Raw genomic sequence first — 17,506 nt, forward strand, 5'->3', positions numbered from 1 at the left:
TACCTACATGCCAGTGCACTTAGATACACTATATACATATAAATAAAAACAATTTTAAAGATATTCAAAGTTCACTTTGCATTTTTTTATCTTAGCCTAAAATGATTTGTTTCTGCAAATGACCAATTAATTTTTTTTAAACTGGGGTATGGTATTTAAAAATCGGCAGTGGCTCTAAGTATGTGCTTAGACACCAGGAGATTACCTGTTCTAGATCTTTTCTGCAGGCAAAGCCAAAAATACAAATGTGTGTATAACAGCACATGTATATCATATGCTTATTTTGAAAACAGAGCCTCAAATATTGGATTAAAGATGACATTTACTAAAATATGAACAAAAGAGGAAGAAACAGAGATGACAAATATAGTCCTCAGCTCCTCAACCTTCTCAAACCTGAAAAGTTATAGGTATTCTTCTGGGGGGATCTTTTTTGAGACAGGTCTCCCTGTAGCCCCAGCTGGCCTAGAACTCACTAAGCAGATCAGGGTAGCCTCAGTCTCACAGAGATCCACCTGCCTCTGCCTCCAGAGTGCTGGGATTAAAGGTAGGTACCAACCCTACCAACTACAGGTACTGGTCTACATACCTTTACACAAAACAAAAATACAGAAATACAACTTGACAAAGCTATCAAGGGTTTCTTCCCAGTAACTACTTTTCTTCATGGTCAGTGAAACTTGAATGCAGGATGTCTTCTAATACAAGGGAACCAGGGAGGTATGAGAGGGTCTCATGGTGAGAGCAATCAACTGACAAGCTTTATCAATATACAAAGTGTATGTATTTAGCTTTTTATTGGTTCATTCTTAAATATGAATGGAAAGTAACACCAAAAGATATCTGAGGAAATCTACTGGGAAGAAAAGACCATACGAAACAAGCAAACAAATTAACTAACTAACTAACTAACTAACTAAATAAATAAATAAATAAATAAATAAATAAATAAATAACATTTTGGAAACAGTTTATAAAACAGGAGTTGGGGGAGCAAAATCCTTAGCCAGATAAAAAGAAATGTATACATTAAGCAAGATCAGAATTAATAAAGAAGTCTTGAATATGAAAATATGATGTAAATTTTTTTTAAGTTCTACAGAAATGTTAGAAGATAAAAGCAAAGAGAGATACCTCAGAAAGAAGCAAGAGAACTTCCTTCTTTATTTTTTTCTACTGAGAATTCATTTTGGAAGTCGTTTGATATTGGTATGAAGGTTTCTCATTGAAAAATTTGAAATTAAATATATGGCTTCTATTTTATAATTTCCGTGGACAGAGCTGCATTATACACTGTTGAGAATAAATATCACATCATGTCATCCAGAGGTATAGTTCTATACTGGCTGTTTAAAATTGGTTCAACTCCAGTCCCAGCTACTCTCTAGCTAACACAACTCTTTAAAGTCTTAGGGCTTAATAGAGTGCATTAAAGATTTGATTAAATATATGTTTGGTTGGAAAAAAAAAAAAAAGAAGGTTCCTCATTGTGTGGAAGTTAGGGGAGGAGGCCCTGGTGGCTCAGCAGGGACTAGAACTTAAGGGGATAGGAGTGTAGGGGGCTGTGCTGGTGCCCCCTAACAGGAGGGCTATGGTACAGGGGAGTTAGTACCTGAGCTAGCATCTGCTCAGGGGAATCTGCGCACAAGGGGGAGAAAGATGCTTCCACAGTCAAACTATCAAAGAGATCATCAGTAATAGAAGAAATAAAACAAGGTCCTGCGCCACTCAGTGGGATGCTATGGGAAGCCCACGGCAGCTCTCCTGTGATATTCCTCTTCAAAGATGTAGGATCTGAATCTAATTGAGAAGACACTGGAACATATGGAAAAATCTACAAAGTATTTAACTTGTACTCTTCAAAACCGTCAAGGTCTTAAAAACTAGATTGAAGGAGACTAAAGAGAAATTAGTAACTGTAACATATTAATCAGAGCTGTTAAGGAAAATGGGGAAAAACTTGACAAATTTAAGAATTAGTGCAGTGTTAATCTGATTTTTCATGGCTTTCTTGTGGGTTTTTTTTTGTGTGTGTGTGGCTTTTTGAGACAGGGTCTCCCTGCAGCCCCAGCTAGCCTGGAACTCATTATGTAGACCAGGCTGGCCTTGAACTCACAGAGATCCGCCTGCCTCTGCCTCCCAAGTGCTGGGACTACAGGCCTGCGCCACCATGCCTAGCTTGTGTTTTATGGGAAATGTCTTTGTGTGTAGAAAATATACACTAAAGCATTTAGATATCACATTTTAGCATGCCTGTACTTATTTACATACGATTCTGAGAAAGTTCTTTCATACCTACTTTCCTGTTTTCATTTTAAATTTTAGAAATTAATAAATCATCAACATAATGAAATCCCAAAAGAAAAAAATTAAACAAGTTAGTGGTTGGGCAGGAAATCTAATGTCTGAATACTATGATCTCCAGGTTGTCAAAATAGTACAGAGAGGGGCAAGATCATCAAAGGGGGCGCAATTACCATATGACACAAACAAGACAAAAAAAATCCCATTAAAATCTTCCAGTGTAACACGTGGAAAAGACCAAGACATATCATGAAATTTTAGAACGCCAGAGATTTAAAAAAAAAGAAAGAAAAAAAAGATACCAAGAATGTCTGAAACTTTTTTTTTTGTTTTTTTTTTTAAAGTCACTTTCTCTTTACAAGACAATCTTGGCTGAAGAGTAGATCATTTCTCTTTGCCAAGCCTTGAATCAATAAAATTCTTTTTATAAGACAGTGACAGAAATGTTCAGAAAGAGAAAAGACACACATCAATCCGAAAGGGGTTTTTCAACAAAACCTCACCATTTTTCTGCTCAAGATCATGTTAAATTATAATCAGATAATACTCAAATTAATTTTGAAGAGCTTTTCTTTAATGAAATTGCTTCTTGAATAGTGTTAGAAGTCAGAGTAGAGACTTGAGCCCTGCCTGCCATTTGTCTTGGGATGATTGAATGAAAGATGCTTTTGACAGAGATGAGATCTGCAGACACCAGCTGCTCACTGCTTACCCTGTCTTGAAGTGAACATTTTCTTTCATTTACATCCAAAGGCATTTAACAGAAATCCTATGAATGGAAACTTTTTCTTTGTAATGTGGGACTCAAAGGAGTGGATGACCTCTGGTTTCTAACAGACATTTTATAATGTATGGATGATATAAAAGTTTTCCTGGCATATGTAAGGCCTAAAGAAGAAAGTACTCCTCATGCCCGGTCCAGATTTGCTTCTGTTCTCTCGTTTACCTGAATTTTCTCCTAGGAATGCTGTCCTCTAGTCTCCAAGAATCAGTTCTCCAAGTCCACGTATTCCCACATGAAGGGAGCCGCTGAAAATCCTGTGATACACACACAAAGAAATAACTGGATACTGAAGTTTTCCAGTGATCATCAGTTCCCTGTGGAAAGGCCCAGGCTGACTCCCATGGAAAAGCAGCAATACCTGGAAGTACAGGGAGAGGGTTAGCCTTGATTCGGAATCACAGCACAGTGGACTGTTCGGGGGAAAACCTTATGTAGTTAGGAAGTAGAGCCCTCCTGTCTCTAGGCAGGAGGCTCCAGGCTGGCAGTCCTGGTGTGGCCCTTCCTCTGAGAAGAGTCTAAACAACGTTAATTAGATCCAGTCTCCAATTTTCACTCCTTCAGCCCAGCACCTGTGTGCCCCAAGTCATAAAATGTCCAACGCACATTGTGGCCTTGTGCATTTGGCCTAATCCTGTGCTCAGCTGGTGATCTGGATTCAGAGAAGGCAGGTAATGTCTTTCCCAGGCCTTACATCATAGTTCTGACTGCTCCACTGGTGAAGAGGCATGCTCAGACAAAGGGGGAATTGCTCTTTCCAACTCCAAGCAGTTGCTTGAAACCAATCCCGGGGTCTGCTTTCTTCCTGTTCTATGCAAGCCTCTGCTTTTAGGATACCAGCAGGAAGCTTCCTTCTCTGTAGAAGGCCAGGCCAGACCCACTTGGTCCCACACTTGTGCAAGGGAAGCCATATGGACTTTCTTCCAAATTAGTCTAATGAAGAAAAGGAAGATGACAGCAAGAGGAAGGGGTAGAATAACAGCAAGATGGACTAAGAGGAGGATCACCAGAAAGATATTTCTCTAGGAAACCAGAATTTTTACCTTTCCTGCCCCACCCCTCACCCCCGGAACCCACTGTCTCTTGAAGCCATGGTACTGGTCCTCAGAGCAGTCAAACCCACAGGCTCAGGGTCAGCAGTCTAAGTTTTCCTTTCTTTTAAGACTGGAATTTGACTCCAGAGCCCATGAGGACCAAGTTATGTACTGGGGGCTGTAGATGTCAACTAGAGCACAGACACTCTCGGAGACTATGCCAGGGAAGAGAGAAACTTAGGGTCCCGCAGTTCCATGATTGGGTTCATTGTCACACATGCTTTCTGTTGTTCTCTAATTGTTCCTGCACTCTTTGGATGTCATTCTAGGTGGCCTGGGGAAGCAGGGGCTGCACTTTCAGAACTGCAGCCACACCCATGTGTTCTGGATGGGAATCCTTTGAGTCAACCTCAGCAGCTCCCAGTGCCACCAGAAGTGAGTAAGATTGTGAGCTATGTTTCCCTCCCCTTGGACAGCCCCAGCATCTTCCTCTCATCAGTGTGGTGATGTAGGTGCCCACTAAAGTCATCTCTATACCAAGGGAATCTAGAATCAGCATGTGTGGGATGCCTGTGTATTCTATCTCCATCATTGAAAGGAAGAAAGATCCTTTACTGCTGCTTTAAATTTTCCCTCCATTCTCGGTTACTATTGCCCCTCTCCTTGCTCTGTGGCCTGATGGAGAGCTGCCTCAAGGCTATTCTTCCACCCCATCGCCAGCCAACAGAGACATATTAAATTTTGTCTTGACCTTAACTCCAAATTTGGTACTTAAGCAAAATCTGAGTCACCTATCATGAATTTCAAAGTTAGATTCCCGTTGCATAGAAATTATTCTTTCCTTGGTTCACATAAAATTCTTTCATATAGGCCAGTATCAACTTGATTTCCCCTACATGAAACTAATTTTAGCTTAAGTCAACAGTTTCTTCCATGTAAGCGAAATGCCTATATTTGTGGAAGTCCATTCAACTTTAACAATTCAAGAACTTTTCCTGATTTTCCCTTCCAAGTGCTCCAAGAGTCTTCCTATGAGATTTCTATAAGTTATCCCACTAATGTGAAGATGTGCATGTGTGGTGACCAATGGCATTAATACAAGAAATGGGTTTTGAAACTCCTTAATGGTAGTTTTTCAATAATAATTTGCAAGAAAATTCTCCTTTCCAGTAAGCACAAATACAATAGGTTTTGAAACTCCTTAATGGTAGTTTTTCAATAATAATTTGCAAGAAAATTCTCCTTTCCAGTAAGCACAAATACAATAGTCCAAAACCACCCCTGTTCTGTGAGTTGTCAAAGTTTTACTCTGTGACTCAATGTCTTTTTTTCTCCATTTACGTGCGTGTGTGTGTGTGTGTGTGTGTGTGTTCTTGCGTATGTGTACACATGTGTGCTCCTGAATACGCAGGCCAGAAGATAACCTCAGCTATTCTCACGTGCTATCCACTTTATTTTTCGAGTCAAGATCTATCATTGATCTGGAAATCACCCAGTAGAGTAGACTGGCTGGCCAGAGTGAGCTTCAGGGATCTCCTGTCTCTGCCTCCTTGGCTCTGGAATAAGCGTGAGCCACCACATCCAGCTTTTTTTAAGTGGGTTCTGAAGATCAAACTCAGGTCTTCATGCTTGTAAGGCAAGTGCTTTACCAACTGTTGTATCAGACTGTTCAACAGACATATGATGGGCAAATGGCATCTTCCTAAGGTTGGTTGTGCCTACTTGCCTAGGACTATCATGCACTACAAGGAAGGAGGGGCAGGGGCTAAGAGTATATAGGCTGAGGAAGCCTAGGGAAGGTTCTCACCATTTTATACAGCTATGGGGAAGTCATCATCCATGCTTGGATGAAGACTTTCTAGTGCAGTCTTAGGGAGGGACCCCCCCATGCTCCTGTAAGTAAACCCTCACCCATTGCTCTGTAAGTAAGCTCAATAAACTCATTGGTTTCCCAGGTTGTAGTTTAGCAAAATTGTACCTCGATTTATCATTGGACCAAGAAAGAAGGGGGGAAGACCTTGTTTACGCCTCCCCTAAGAAAGAATTTTAGATACTCAATGGAGCTATTGCCTTGTAGACCTCTTTTACTCTTTAAGCTAAATGAATTTTGGACCACTTTTCTAAGTGACTTATTCAGTCAAATGGAAGATTACTTTTGTAATCTTTTCTTATTAAATGCAGCTTAAAGTTTTTCTTCTAATAAAGTTCACTTCTCTAGGAAGACAGAAAGAAGCCCTGCCTTATTTATTCCTCTATCCTATTCTTTAACATAGTGTCCGAAACATGGAAAGTACTTGATAGGTGTTCCTAAGTGACAGTAATAAACTAAATCAAATGAACCAGCCAACACTGACTCAAATTACAACATCAAATTTAGGCCATGCATCATGGTTCACATACCTGTAATGAACAAGACTATCTTTCTCCTAAGGCCCTTTCTAAAGATGCAAATTAGCCCCTACTTAATGCAAATTGTTTCTCTGCGATCTAGGGATGCAAACTTTACTGTTCAGGATGAGTTCTTTCCTGCCTTAGAAAATTAAGTAGTTCTAAACACGAGTTATGGAGCTAGACTATCTGTTCAGATCTTGAATTATCTTCTTATTAGCTGTCACCTTGGACAAAACTCTCTGTGCCTTAGTTTCCATATATATAAAATGGGAATAATTGTGGTTTGAATTTGAAGGGTTATATGACCACTGTGCAAAGTGCTTGGTGCAATGTGACAACATTAAACACTCAGTAAAAATAGCTGCTGTTATTATTATATATTTTTGGCCAAATTTAGTTTAAGAAATCATCTCATAGTGCTATAAGAGCACTTAAATAATCTTTGAGAGACAGTAGAAGGAAGCAATCACCCTACTTGCACGTCCCCCAAACACAGCAGTATGGCTACTTGCAGGTAAGTTATTTCTGTCAGTTACTTCCCCAGCCATGTTTTCTCTCTGAGCTCAGTGAAGCCTGCTGAGGTTAAAGGGTCATTCAGAAGTACACAAATTCTTCACTTCCTTTGGAGCTGCATGCATTTCTTTTCTCTCTCTGACATCGAGATTTGACTCCAGGGAAACAAGATTAGTGTGACACCACAGAGAAGGACTGGCTGCCTGAGTGAGTAGGCACCAACAGTGGAAAACCCCGAAGTACTAGGGGAATTTCTGGGGTGTTAGTCTGGACTCGGGGGCATCTCTCCCTAGGAAGCCACCTTCAATCCAATTCGTGTTTTCTTTAGTGCTGTGGGATGTTTTCAGCTCTTGTAAACAGACTGTTGGCACGGAGGAGTTTCTGACTGAGGGAAAGATTCTTTGTGGTCTTGACTTCAGGGCATTTGGGAACATGTGACAAGAAGTCCAATTAGGGCTTATTCTCAAATAAAGGATCAATTCTGGTCCAGCTTTAAGTCTGGTTCAAAATAGGGTTAGGCAAAATGCCAAACTAGGAAGAGATGAAGATAATCTGACGAAAGATAATCTTCCATTTCTGCGTAGCATGGGCTGGAAAAGAAAGGAGACTTTCCCAGAAAGGAGACAGGTAGGATTAAACTAGGTTGTGCTTAAACCAGGTGAACATGAAGAAGGAAAGGTGAAGATAATGTGACTGACTGGTGGCTGGATATGGAGATGAGGAGAAGGAAGAGCTCAGACACTTCAAGGCTTTAAGCCTGATGATTAAAGGAATTCCACAGCTAAGACAGGGACCACTGGTATGAGAGCTTCAAAGCATGGAATTGATGATATCTCCCTGTGCAGGTCCAGTCAGCAGCCAGTCTATAGGATCTGGAGATACAGAAAATAGTAACAACTGGGAACTTACATCTTAGAGTGACTCAGGTCCACTCCAAAGTTGTAGTAATTGGTGTGTTCTCCCATGAAATCGATAGAGAAAAGAGTCCAAAGCTACCATATGTGATAGTGAGCTTGTCAGCTTGATGAAGTTTAGAATAACTTAGTAGACACACCCAAAGGTGTGTCTGTGAGGGTGTTTCCAGAGGAGAGAGGGCCCACCTTGAATGTGGATGGCACCAACCCATGGACTGGGCTCCTGGATTAAATTTAAAAGAAAAACTAGAGCACCAGCATTCATCTCTTTCCTTCCTGAGGGCACAGTGTGATCAGCTACTCCGTGTGCTTACCAACAGAACTAGAGGCACTCTCAGCAGCATAGCTTTCCTGCCACGATGGACTGAATCCTCTGAAACCGTGAGCTAAAGAAACTAATGAAGTATCCAAACAGAGAAACCCACTTGACAAAACAGATGGAAGAATTTGGAGGAGAAGAAGGTAAAGTCCAAGTCCAAGAAGATGTTTTACATGTGTAAGAGTCCTCCAGAGAAGCAGAATCAATAGGGAGAGAGAGAGAGAGAGAGAGAGAGAGAGAGAGAGAGAGAGACAGAGACAGAGAGACAGAGAGAGAGATTGATTTTATACAATTGGCCCATACAATTATGGAAGTTGAAAAGTCCAAAATTTTGAGATTCAAAGAAGAGTTGATGTTACAGTTCAAGTCCAAAGGCCATCTGCTTAGAATCTCCACCCCTTTATGTGGAAGGCCAGTCTTTCCTCTGAAACCTATAGTTGATTAGACAAGACCAACCTACATTAGAGAAGGCAGTCTGTTTTACTCAAAGTCCACCAATTTAAATGTTAGTATCATCTAAAATAAAATAACAAAACATAAACAAAGCACTCTCCCAGAAACACCCTGAATAATGTTGATAGATAAAGTTTACCCTCATGGGGAATGGGGACACAGTCCCTGAGACCATAGACAAGGGCTTTAAGGCAGACAGTGATGACAGAATACAAGCACCGTCTGCAAGCCAAGGGCTGTGAAGGTAAAGCCCAATGAGTTCTGTATCCTGGGATCACTGGTACCTGGGTTTCTCCTACTAAGCATAAAACACTGGCTACGAGCATGACTGGGGGTAGGAAAAATTATGGAATGCCACGGTGGCTCAGACATTGCTTATTGTGACCCTGCACAGATCATTTTTCCTCTTTCTGCCTCAGTTTTTTCATCTCTAACATGCAAATAATTTAATCTGTTTCTTAAAACTTTTTGAGAATTAAACGCTTTTGTGTAACTAAGAATAGGTGCAGAGAATTTGATCAAGTGTAGCTCTTGTACTAATATCGATACTATCACCATCTTGATCATCGTCATCTTCATCTGTCCTACATTCTGAAGATATGATTCGAGTAGGATAAAGGAAAAACGAGATTAGGGCTTGAGAGATGACTCAGCTAAGAGTAAGAGTACTGGCTGCTCTTGCAGAGGACTCAGTTTTGATTCTCAGCACCCACATAGCAGCTAACAGCCATCTGTAACTCCAGGTCCAGGAGAATCCGATGCCTTCTTCTGACCTCCACAGATATAGCATGACATGGGTGCACTTACATACCTGCAGGCAATACACTCATAAAATAAAAATAATAAATAAGATTTTTTTTTTAAAAAGGAAGGACAAGATTAAGGAGCAACAGCTAGATTAGGAAGGACCACAGAATAAGGATAAAGAGTGTGCCTGTATTTGATTGCTGTCCTGGCATTTCAAACTGGAACCTAGTTTGACTCTTAAGACATACTTGATTCACTCCCTCCCCTTTCACAAGCAAGAAAGCATTTTGGACATCCACATCCTGTCTTCTCCCAATCTGTACTTCAATAACAGAGTCAGAACTAGAAGGAAGGCCTATTTCTCCGCTTGTGTCTCTGTCACCAGAACACATTCTTCAAACCTATATCGTTGTCTTTGACTAGATTGGAATTTGTATGTGTTTGTGTGACTGTATATGGGTGGGACAGTGTGTATGCTCATGTGTGTGCAGATTCACATATATGTGTGGATGTGCAAGCATGTGGAGATCAGAGGTCAGTCTTGGGTGTTGTTCCAGGGGCCGTCCACCTTGTTTTCTGAGGTTGGGTCTCTCACTGGGACCTGAGACTCACCAGTTAGGCTACACTGGCTGTCTTGTGAGCCTCAGATGTCTGTTTGTCTCCACCTCCTCAGCACTTGGATTACAAGTGTGTGCTATCAGGGCTAGGACCAGTTCTTGCTTTTAGGGTGGGTGCTGGGGATTGAATTCAGGTTCTCATGCTTGTATGATAAGCACTTTACCAGCTGAGCCATCTCCCTAGCCTCTGGTCTTTTGTTTTGATGTTTAACTTCCTAGGAAACTTCCAATGAGAATGGGATCCTAGTGGACCACATGGTCCCCTTAACCTAACAGTACTGAGGTGTTTCACTAATTTTTTTCCTTTTTGCTGGGAGACCACCCCCAGGGTCTCCTAGTCCCAAAGTGGATTGACAAACCAACATAAGGTACCCAATTGGATTTTGCATAGTTTATATGACATTTGAGAGGGGGTGACTTACAAAAACATGGATTCTTATAGGCTTTTCCTTTTCCATATTTGAAATGCACATGCCACCCTTCTTCTGCCCCTCTCTTGACATGTGTTCACCTGTGCTCAATATGGCAGTGGCTCCACACCTTTTTCCCAGTGTGCTCTGACGAGGAGCGCCCCCAAGACGAGTGGAGCATCCCCACCTTTTGCAGTGCTCTGTTCCAAAAATGGCGACTACCCCATTCACAGCTGTGTTCGAAAGTCCACACCCAAATTAAGTCCAGCGGCTTCCCAACAGCCACACAAAATGGTGAGAGAGCAGCCTTGTGGTTTTCCTGGCTTGTATCTCCATAGCCCTGCCACATAATGGGCTTGACTCCTTATGTAGATCTTGGGAAGGAGGTGGGACCATAGCTTATCAGAGGAACTTCCAGGTCACATGTGGTACCTAGGCGTAGGCAAAGACATTCACAAAATTTGTGTCTAGAGTATTCTGGCTCTTACATTTTACTCAGGATTCTCTGATAATCAAAAGTGCCTTTCATTGCTTCTCTGAGTCCAGTGAAACAGGGCTTAATGGCCGTCTTTAAAAAAAAACAAAACAAAACAAAACAAAACAAAAATCTCAAAAGATCTCAGAAACAAGTCAAGCATATAGACTGTTCTAGAAAATTGAATTTATTTTCATTGACAAATGATCCTACCGTTGCTGTAGAGATGGCAACACATCTAATTCCTGTAATTCTATATCTTTAAATGAATCCTACAGGAAATGCCTTGATGGAAAGGAAGATGGATGGGACTGAAGAGAACACACGCCACCTCATTCCCCACTCAGCATCTTCTGGTATTCTGATGCTACGACACCTCTCTTCCACTGCTGCCAAAGCCAGTTCTCTTTCACCCAGCCCTAAAAGGGATCATGAAAAAAATGGCTTCACAAATAGCCGGCTTCACCAGGACCTCAACCTTCTCCAGGAGAACCATTTCTTTGGAATTTCACCTTTAATTTTCCCATCCAGGAGAGAAAGGACAGCAGAATCAGAACCACAAAGAGAAGAGGTGCAGAGGTCCAGCAAGTTCACAAACAAGAGAATATGCTTCTGTATTACAAAGCAACAACTATGCTTGCCCTTAGCTTAAAGCAGACTTGATTTCCTCTGAACCAGCACCAATGTGGAAACCATTCTGTTGGTAGCATTATCTGTGACCTGCTATGTGAAACACAATCACACACACTGAACAATGCCAATGTGAAGAGAAGACAGGTTCCTGTTGCCTTGTTCCCTTTGTCACCCTATAACTCAGTTTTATCATCTATAAAATGGGGATAATGAACTCAGTCTCAAAGACTGTAATGAGTTTCAGATGAAAGCCTGGGAGAAGAGGCTGCCCTTCCCAACGCTTTCCCACTCCAGCCTCTCACCATCCCATGAACATGTGCTCTCAATCTCCCATCTCTACAAAAGCCTTTGGGCAGAACGGGGAGTAGAACATGTCACCATCTGTGACTCAATCCCACAGCTTCAGTTGCGATTCAGCCATCTGTTCCTCCATGGCACCGTCTACATTTTGCTCACTATAGCAAGCACCTCAGTGTTTATCAAAGCTGCTAACCTCTAAGATGACCTGGACCTTCTTCTCTAAGAGGGCAGGATATTTCCAGGTCATAGTTCTCCAACCACGATTGGTTAAGCTTTTGAATGCACTGCGACAAACCTGACTTCCTGGCTTATTAGGTCTAAGCAGCACAACAAAGGATTGCACTGAGGGCCCTGTCTTCTTTCTTCCAGGGCTACCTTTCTCTCCTGCTGTTGCTGTGCTACCCAAAGCATCTTGCTCGAGGTCCTATCCAGCAGAAGCACAATGCCACCATTGCAGACCCTAAGCACCATTCTGTCTGCCTAATTGTTCCTGATGCCACATCTCAACCCCCAGAGTAGCTCCCCTTGAGTGACAAGATTGGTTCAGGTGATCTCTCAGAGACCCTTTCCCATCTCACTCTTCTACTTGCCCCATTTTGCTCACAGGGAAGTATGCTTGGATTTGAACAATAATACTTCTGATAGGATGTGGGTTATGAGAACACTTTGAGATCTCTTTGTTAATAAAGATCACACACACACACACACACACACACACACACACACACACAAGCTTTTCCCAGATCTAATGCTTTTTAATGGTTTTAAGTTGACCTATTTTCTGTAGTAATGTTTTACACAAACTGACCCATATGCACATTCTCTCTCCCCCTGTATTTTGCTTGCTACCTCTTAGTCTTGCTCTCCTTTTCTCTCTCTCAGTGTCTTAAACATAAGTTGACAAAATGTGAAACTACATCTTGTTTGTTATATAATGAAACACCTTAATGATGCTCTTAGAAATAATGTATTTTCTCTGAACCACTTTTCTTTTTAGTATTTAATGTATGTTTTTACAAATTTTCATCTTTTGTTCAAGAATACTTGGCAAGAATCTATTTTTAATGTTGTAAGACTAAACCCAATGAGCAAAGATGCCTCTGTATGTTGTGAACAAATATTTTAAGATTTCTTTAGGGATACATAACATGTAGAACTAGGAATACAGACATAAAACAAAATCTTGAAAAGTATCACATCTATAATGATATCCCCTAGACTAAACTTAAATTGGCACTATAGAAATTCTCATCCTTAGAAGGCTTCACTGTTTTCCTGGGCACAGGAAAATTACAAAGGCAAAGAAAACCAAGCAACCAAGAAGTAATTTTATATTTATTATTACTTGTTTTTAGTTGAAGTGACCAATATACAACTCAAAGTGAGTCAAACATAAATAAAACAATATGGGGAAAGGGAGAATTGGGGAGCAGGTTTATATTAGCTACTTTTGTTGCTGTGATAAACCACCATCACCAAAGCAACTTATGGAAGAAAGGGTTTATATTGACTTCCAGCTCTAGAAAAGGGAGTCTATAATGGTGAGAGAAGCATGGCAGCTGGAGGAGGAAGCTGGCTGATCATGTTTTCATCCACATGAAGGAAGCAGAGAGTGAGCAGGAAGTGGGGCAAGGCTATCAATTCTCAGAGCCCACCCCCAGTGACATAATTCCTTCTGTATACTGCATCTCCTAAAGAGTCCATCACATCCCCAAATGACACCACCAGCTGGAGACCAAGTGTTCAAACATCTGAGCCTATGAAGGACATTTCTCGTTCAAAGCACCAGTGGTTTAATATAGTGAGTTCTAGAAGTTCATAGGGAAGTCACTAGCTCTGTTTCTTTCAGTGTGAAGAAAGATTTTGCACTATAATGTTCTAGGCATCCTTTCAGTAAATCCAGAAACCCCAGAGAATGAATTTGATTAGTCTTGTGTCAATCATATTTCCAAGACTTAAATCAATCATTATGGCCTAGAGGACAGGTGACCCTGACTGGTCATATGCTCATATCTGTGGCTTAATGGTGCAGATTAGTATTCTACGAGCAACAATCCTGTGAGCACCTACTAGAAAGAAATACAGACAGTTCTCTAAGGAAGTATAGTGCCAGACAGAGAAGGGGAGAAGGGAACCAGCAGATAAAACACTAAGTATCTACTCCAAATCTAATTTGCTGATTTTCTTCAAATTCATATAACAACAATTTTTTTTTTCTGGCCTCATAAAGATGGAAAAGAGAACTTACCTACATTCATATGGCATGTAGAGAGAAGAGTGAGGAGAAACCCAGAGAATGTGCTCAGATCTGCTGGCCACATTTCCACACAGAGAAATATTCATTTTTTCTCGTGTGTGTGTGTGTGTGTGTGTGTGTGTGTGTGTGTGTCCACATGTGGAGGTTAGAGGACAACTTTGTGGAGTCGGTTCTTTCTTTCCACCTTTACGTGGGTTCCCGGGATCAAACCCAGGTTATCAGGCTTCCATGGCAATCACCTTTACCTGCTGAACCATCTCACTGGCCTCCCCATGCAGAAATCTTTGTTTCTAGAGAAGGACCGGTGTCCAAGGGAGGTGTAAGGAACAACAGCAGGAACACTCACTTCCTCCAGGATATCCAGGGTAAGTGGAGGAGAGGTCATCCCATATCAGGGTGAAAGTACTGGCAGTACCAACCCAAGTAGTCCAAGTGCATGCCTGTTTCATGCCCCCCTGTACAGCGCCACCTACCTGAACCTCAGTGCTCACGGGATCTGCCACACACCGTGGCTCCCTGGCTCTACCCTCTTCCTAGCCTTGCTAACCGGGATTTAGTTAGTTCTTTTGGATTCTGAATTTAACTTTTGCTTCATCAAATTGTGGAAGCTTAGACTTCATACTCTGAGAATTGCAAAATTAGTTTTAAAGAAACTGTTTTCTACCCTACTAAAGTAATTCTATGATTCTGGTTCTGTCAACTCCCAAATCCTATTCTTGTTCTCAAAACTCTAATTTTAATCACTTTTCCTAGTCTTACCTCCCATCACTTTTCTTCATAAAATCTCCCTTCATAAACACTATATTTTAAATTTCTGGGATGGTTTATGCATCCCAGACTCCGGGCTTTTGTTTGTGCCATTCCCTTCATTTGGGTGGTTTTCCTCCATCAAACTCCAGTCATTCTTCAAATGTTAATGTAAAAACTGCCCTCCTTCATGCAGACTCCTCAGTGGGGAATGGTTGACAGTATTGATTTTAGAATCACTGCTGTTGGCGTCAAGTTCTCTTCTGTGATACCCACGCATGAGGTTTCTTTTCTCATCTCCCTGATCATCTTCTATTATTTTTATTTTATTTTTGGCACTAAGAATTGAACTCAGGGCCTTGCACATGCAAAGCATGCTGTCTACCACTGGGCTACATCCTCACCCCCTATTGTTTTTTTTAAAAAAGCAATTTCAACAGCTTCCATTCCCTAAAATTAATACATGCCCTGAATCTAAGCAAAGTACTACCATTGGAATTTTTATAGGAATTCAGGATTGAGAGAAAATTCTGAATGTGCCGTGGAAAACATGAACCTACTCTTATGCACCAAAGGCAGCAAATTTATGTGACTCTATGAATCTCAAAACAACTTACAAAATGTATGAGGATCTGATACTACAAAGGCCTTTGTTTGAATTTGGGGATTTTTCTGACAGAGGTCCATAAAATACAGTACCTACTGAAAAACACATTTATTAGAAATTTTATCTGCAAAAAGACATGAATTATACTCTGAGGAAATCTAATATCCAAGAAGTTTCTGGAAATTTTAAGTTCCATAGTATGGCACACTTGCGGTTGGAGCTTACAACATACGTAAACAAATTCAAACATATTCTTTTCCTTTATGAAATTGCTTATAAAACTGTCCATTTTATGAACTTACTGCAAGTTCGCTTTTGAAGTGACCTACCCAGGAGCCTCCTATTCCTTGAGCTCCCATTCTTAACACAGCAAGCTGTTGCAGAGATTTCCCTGCTGGCCATCTTGCATTTACAGATAAAGCCGAAAAAAAAAAAAAAATTCTCCTTAGATTTCAGAGTCCTTGCTCTACTTCATTTTGTCACTAGCCACAATCTGGCCACTGCTCTCATTACCAAAAAAACTATCACCAAGGTTACAGATACCATCGATTCACAATCCCAGAACCTGTTGGGCCCCATAGAACTTGCCTTCGCTGTGGTGCTGACATGGGAGGCAGGGGGGCACTTTCTTGCCTTTGAATGTCTTCTTTTGCGTTCATTTCCCTATCCATGGGATATTCTTCCACCACGCTTTTCACAGGCTCCTCCTCGGCTTTCCTAAGAAATATTGCTCTTCCTGAAGCTTGGTCATTTTGTATTCTTCCTCCTAAGCTTTGTGAATAACTGGCTCCCACTTGTCTCACTGGGCCTCTCACCTTAATATCCATTTCACTCATCCCACACAAAATCGGCTCCTTCTGTTCTGTTCCCATCTTAAGAAGCCATCACCTGCTTCTTCTCTGCCATTGGGAGTTACGCAAGATTCCTTCTCTCTCAGGAGGCCAGGCATGAGTCCTTTCTCACTCTGCCTTCTAAACTCCCTTGTGTGGACTCTCTCTCCTTGCCTTTGCAGTGCCTTATGCCCCTCCCCACTACTGGGTCACTGCTTTATTCCTCCACTTCTTGTCTCTCCTCCCACTGCTACAAAGGTGATCTGAACATTGCATCACATTTCACTTCTAATCAGAGTAATTCAGTAGCTTTCTATTCCCTGAAGAACATATCCCCAAGTTCCTGATCAGAGCATGTGAACTTTCCCTGTTTACTTGTCCTGTGGTCACTCCTACCTCTCATTCCTCATATTTTCAGACCAAAGAAACTGAAAATTACGGATACTTCCCCCAAATATACCAGGCTTCCCAGGCCCCATCCCCCTCACATCTACTGTCCTGCCCTCCAGACATGCCCTCACCCTGCTTCTCTTTAAATCCTGGTCATGTGCTGCTCCTCAGGAGCATTCTCCACAGATCTCCTACTTAATCTTAGTTCTTCATCCATGTTTTCAGTGTCCCTAATACATGATAATTACTATCTTTTTTAAAAAATGAAAATTCAGCAATTGATCACTGATAACTAAACAGTATTGAACACCTAGTGTGCATCAGATATTGATTAAGCCTTTTTCACTCATTTTGACACCTTGTTCCCTTGCCATGTGTTTCAGCTTTGACTCTCTGGACTTTCGGTCAGATGATTCCTTGCCATGGGAGCCTGTCCTGTGCTGTGAACTTTTAGGTGTTTAGAGGTTAGAGAGGCATCTCTGACCTCTACCCACTAGACACCATGAACATTTTACCCTGCCATTGTGCAACCAGAATTATTTTTGCCAAATATCTCCTGAGGGATACAGCCACCCCAGTGGAGGGCCACAGTCCCTCAGAATTTCAGGAACAATATTCAATAGGAGCTCATAGCAACATACAGGGAAAATACAACAGAACTTTGGGATCTATGAGACCTTGGCCATGGGCCAGTTTCACTATTCTGTATAGAAAATCTTGGTCCTATCTCTTCTCCTTGACAGCCTGCCCTTCCTTGTTTTAGAGTTGGGGCATTATGGAAATC

Source organism: Nannospalax galili, unplaced genomic scaffold (assembly GCF_000622305.1).
Source record: "Nannospalax galili isolate Female #2095 unplaced genomic scaffold, S.galili_v1.0 scaffold285, whole genome shotgun sequence".
Taxonomy (NCBI): domain Eukaryota; kingdom Metazoa; phylum Chordata; class Mammalia; order Rodentia; family Spalacidae; genus Nannospalax; species Nannospalax galili.